Source organism: Cimex lectularius, unplaced genomic scaffold, assembly GCF_000648675.2.
Source record: "Cimex lectularius strain Harlan isolate CLEC.00 unplaced genomic scaffold, Clec_2.1 scaffold63, whole genome shotgun sequence".
Classification (NCBI taxonomy): domain Eukaryota; kingdom Metazoa; phylum Arthropoda; class Insecta; order Hemiptera; family Cimicidae; genus Cimex; species Cimex lectularius.
In genome coordinates, this window is record NW_019392694.1 from 197,130 (window position 1) to 202,442 (window position 5,313).

The following is a 5,313-nucleotide window of genomic DNA, read 5'->3' on the forward strand; positions in this document are numbered from 1 at the left end:
CCTACCCCTGTGGGGTCGGGCGAAAAACAATGTCTTCATCAAATAAAATAACAGGCACCGCTGGAAATTTACCAGCAAACTCAAAAAAATCTGCTATCAGCAGAGTAAAACGAATTATATCAAAGGAAAAGTTAAGTACAACCACACGTTCCTCAAGCCGGGAAAGCTCCTCCATGGAATGCAACAATCCAGAAGAGAATCTTCCAAACACAGACAAAACAGATTTGAATCAAGACTCATCCTCAGTTGCATGTTCAGAAAANCTTGTTTTTCTTAATATTTATTCATACATTATTACTAGATACCAAAATGCAGGTAGTTGTAATATACAATAAAAAGAAAAAAAAAAAAACAAGTTTCTTTACATCTTCCACCAAACAAAAAGTGAACTTTCTGGTAAATTTAAGATCACATTAATAGAAAAAATATTGGTACTTGTCTGATCTAAAGAATAGCTCTCCTGATTGGCGTTACCTTTTTATACCGAATTTGCTAACAGAATAGAGTTTACGAAAATGTCCAGCTTTGAGGAAAAATGAGAGCTTAAGAAGAAAATTCCGGATTGACACCTTTTACGAAGGAAGCCTCTGTTCCTTCAGCTCTTGTAATGTTGAAATGTTTTAAATATTATTTCAAAAATATTAAATAATATTTCAATTATTCAGAAATCGTGAGATGCGGTCTGGTGTGATGTAGGTTTCAGAAAAACATTTTCTTTTTCGTGTCACGAAAAGAAAATTTTTTTCTGAAACCTACATCACACCAGACCGCATCTCACGATTTCTGAATAATTATCGATTAACGGTCACTAATCACCACACATAATATTTAAAGTAATACGAGTTGATCGTGGTTAGTTAATCTATGCGTAAGCTGTTTTTCTTACCTAAATTTATTTACTATCATGTCAACATTCCCGATAAATAAATTGATTTGTGAACGAAATGATCAGAAGACGTTTCCTGATTTTCACGATTTATAAAGCATTGATTTTATTAATTCAAATTTTTATTATTAATTTTATTAATTAAATCTTTTTCGATAATTCTTGATGTTGACCACTACGACGGAGTTTAGTTTGATGGATGATTATCCAGGGGGTGAAAAATCGAAGATCTGTACAAAAAATGTAGAAGTGTTTGTGGACGTGACTGACTGAAAGGCAAAGTGTAGATATTGATAACATTGCTAAGATCGCAGAAAATAAGCCACTTGTAATCATACCTGCAGAAATATAAATTTTGTTCGATTGAAGACATGGTGCGCAGTTCATTATTACGATGATTGTCGCCGAAGCCATCAAAATACCATATGTACGGTGAGGTGGCCAAAGTATTTACCCATATACAAGAATTTTTATTGTACATGCTGTCACGAGTTTTCACAGACGTGAGCATATGTACTTTTAAATCAAATTTACATTTACCATTTCCGTACTCTGTTTTAGGAGAATAGAATTCCTTGAAATATTAAGATAGATAGGATCCTTAATGTGTAGTACTTAATTCTTTACTTGATTTGCAACCTAAATCAACATTTTAGCTTCATTTATCCAAATGTCGATTATGTTTTCAACAAAACCGTTTGTCAGTGAATGCCTATCGTAGTATTAGTCTCAAAGCTTAGATGCACTAATATATAACTTCATGTACAGACCGCACATACTTGTTCGTGATATTCCTTTTGTTGTGAGACAAAAGTTAATTTATTTTACTGTCGATGATTCTACTGTTTTTCTTACACTTAAGTATTTTTTTAACTTCCGCAAAGCTTTGTATTTTTTAAAATGCAATATTTTCATATATATTTTTCTTTTCAAAATCTGATAAAAACACCGGTAAAATTTTCGTTCTGAATACACTCATTATAAATACTTTATTTTCTAGAAACGAGGTCAACTTTTGTTCAGGAGAGACAACATTTTTCACTTATGAGGACCTAAGGACATTTCTTGTATTAATAGAATCAGTCTTAAATTCCCGATATATCCTTGCACTTAGTCCTAGTGCCAAAGACCTCATGGCCACTTCTTGATAGGAGACTCCCTTACATCTATAGGTGAAGAGGATCTTCAAGAGGCTAAACAGTCAACACTTCCAAGATGGCATACGGTGCAACAAATGTTCCAATCGTTTTGGAAAAGATGGACACAAGAATACTTATCCAATCTACAAATACGTACGAAGATGCTAAAAGGGAACTATAATCTGCAAATTGGACAGCTCGTTCTATTAAAGGATGAAAGGACGCCTCCACTGAAATGGCCCTTAGGAAGAATCTGTGGGACGCATCCAGGAGCTGATGGTTTAGTTAGGGTAGTTACCATAAAATCTCTTAATGGAGTCATCAAGAGACCAATAAGCAAAATTTGTCCTTTGCCATCTCAAATAGGAAGTGAAGAGTCTCCAGAAGAAGAAGAAGAAATTTAAAATTTTCTTTCATGTTAAATTGATTTTATTATTTTTTGTCTATTAATACTTGTTTCTTTATCAAGTTCTGTTAAATATTTCTAATTATTTTGAAATGTATATACCATGACAGTTTTACAATTTAGTTGTTTGTATTGAATCAATTGATTGAATTGTTTCAAGGTGGCCGGTATGTTCAGGCATTTGTTTTATTTAGATGATGCTGCCATCTTGCTGATCAGTAGGGAAACTATAGCAAAAGAGGAAAATTTTTACCCTAAAATAAAATGTAATGTAAAGAGAAGCAAAGTGTTGTGTGTTCTCCTTTAAACCCTATATATTTAATGTTTATAAATACTTCTAAAATAAATGCCGTAGCGTAAAACGTTGCTTAAATACTATCGTAGAGGAATTTGGTAAGTAAATTTTTACTTTTGACGCCGAGAGAAAAATGTGCTTGAACGGAAAAATGAACTGAAGTAAACCCTCACGCGGATACGTTCTGCACTACACTGTTCTGAGTGAAGATCAAATTTGATTAAATAAGTATTAAAAATAACAGTATTAACAGCAAGTAAAATTAAAAATAATAGTATTAAATAATAACAGTTTTGATAATGAATTGTAGCACACCTGCAAAAAAAGATATTTTATTTATATAATTCTTATATGTGGTACGCAAAAACTGTATATGCTCAAAAAACTATATTATTATTGATCAAGTACAAACATCAACATACGTCAGCAAACCTCCTGTGTCGAGCCGAGAAATTTTGAAATGCGACTTAAACTTAGTGCTCTGTAATCATCACTTGTTTCATTTGACATATTATTTTATTCGATAATTTTTTTTTCAGTTTTCCTTCTTTTCGGTCAAAAAATTTTAAATAACGAAATTCAAAAAAAAATTTTTTTTATCGTTAGATGATGTTCACATGTATTGTATATACTTGAGAAGAATAAATGAATTGTGAACTTTTGGGTTACATAATTCTTGTTAGTACAGAACAGCATTCCTGAAATTAATTATTAAATATTTTACAAAAACTCTTATTTTTGAATAATTTTCCAAAAGATAAATTAATTGCACAAAGCTTGGATTCATAATGGGGAAAAACTTCGACCAGACTAGAAAAGTAGTAAATTGGTATTAGATAACACTTCCACCGCCTTAAATTTACCACCTTGCGGGCGAGGAGTGCGCCAAATAGCTACTGGCATCCTTAAGGCTTAGGGCTTATATTGACTTCTGGCTATTGCCGGATGATCGTAAAAAAGCAAATGCAACGATATATTACTACATATTTTTTAATTTATTGCCATATATGTGTATTAAAGAGATTTCTCATTATTTGTGACGAAGGAGAAAAAAGGATAAAAGATTAGAATAAGCTTAATCCACGCCGCGTGAAATTTCTATATGTTATAGATTAAATGATTGTATGTAGAGCTGAACTATATTGCTAGTATTATACTTCCTGTTGTCTATGCAACAATAAGGATTAAATTCGCACAGCTCTGGACTGCGAAAATTCCAGCAATCCATAATTATTTTAATTCCCGTCTAATTCGTATTAGAAAGTAAAAGTAAATGAACTGATTCGAGCTGCAATTAAAATATTGATGTGCAAGAACATATTCGACTCTGAAAACCTAGTAACTAAAAAATTATATGTATGTATATAATAACATAACTTAACTAAAATTTGATTATTCCGAAATCCTGAGATGCGGTCTGGTGTGATGTAGGTTTCAGAAAAACATTTTCTTTATCGTGCCAACGTTTCGATCTTTATTGAGATCATATTCAGGGCATGGGATTTACAAACATTGTTTAAATTTAACAAATACATGTAGGATGTGGAAAAAAGTGAATTTATACAATGCAAAATATATTTTTTATATTCAATCAAATTATTTCTACTCACTCAAACTGTTTGTTTTCTGTCTTTGATTGAATATAAAAAATATTTATATCACACCAGATCGCATCTAACGATTTCGGAGTAATCATCGACTGACGGTCACTAATCACCACACATTAATTAAAATTTCTGCTCGAGTCACTTTATGTCGATTCCTGCTTCCTTAGGATGCACTGAAGAACGGTTTCTTCAGCCTACCAATCAACCTTTCTGCAAGGATTGTTAGACGTCCCGAAGTCCCTGGGCAAGATGAGAACGACAGCTTAAAATTTAAGTCCGGACTACATCCTTTCACAATTTTGGAGAGAGAATTCGTATTTTCCCAACAACTGATCCGAATCTCTTAATATTGCGAGCAACGCGAATAAACGCAGCTCGAATAATGTGGTTTACTCTGCGGCGATCAAGAAATTTCTGGGAGTACAACTGGACTGCACGACGCACAATACCACCACTATCAATAAAAAGGTCGCACATATGAACTCACTGTTGATCGGAAAAATGTGCTCTTCGGTTCATTTTGCGTGGAATACTGAATGGAACAGGTACTATTGTAAAATTTATTTACTTCTCGGTATAAATATTTGCTGTCATAATGCGAGTTTGATAAACAATGACATAATGTAAACAATGAAGGCAAATAATTTTACTTTAGTGAAAAACCAAATTATTGGAATTAACAACGAAATGCGTTTTTTCAAACTTTTTCCCATGACTTTGTTATTTTATGACCAGTTTATAATCCGATTGAAACCTTATTTTCAGCGTAAAATATCCTTTAAAATGATGTGTCAAGTTGCATAGGATCCTATCGTATTAAAATTTTAAAGTTGAACAAGTCATGAGTAACCCCGTATAATTTTTCTGTAAAAGCAGGCAAAAATATGAACTTAGAATAAAAAATATTAGACAAATTGGGTAAAGAGAAATTTAAGAGGATATGTATAATGGGATGTCCTTATTAGATAGCCCTATATATA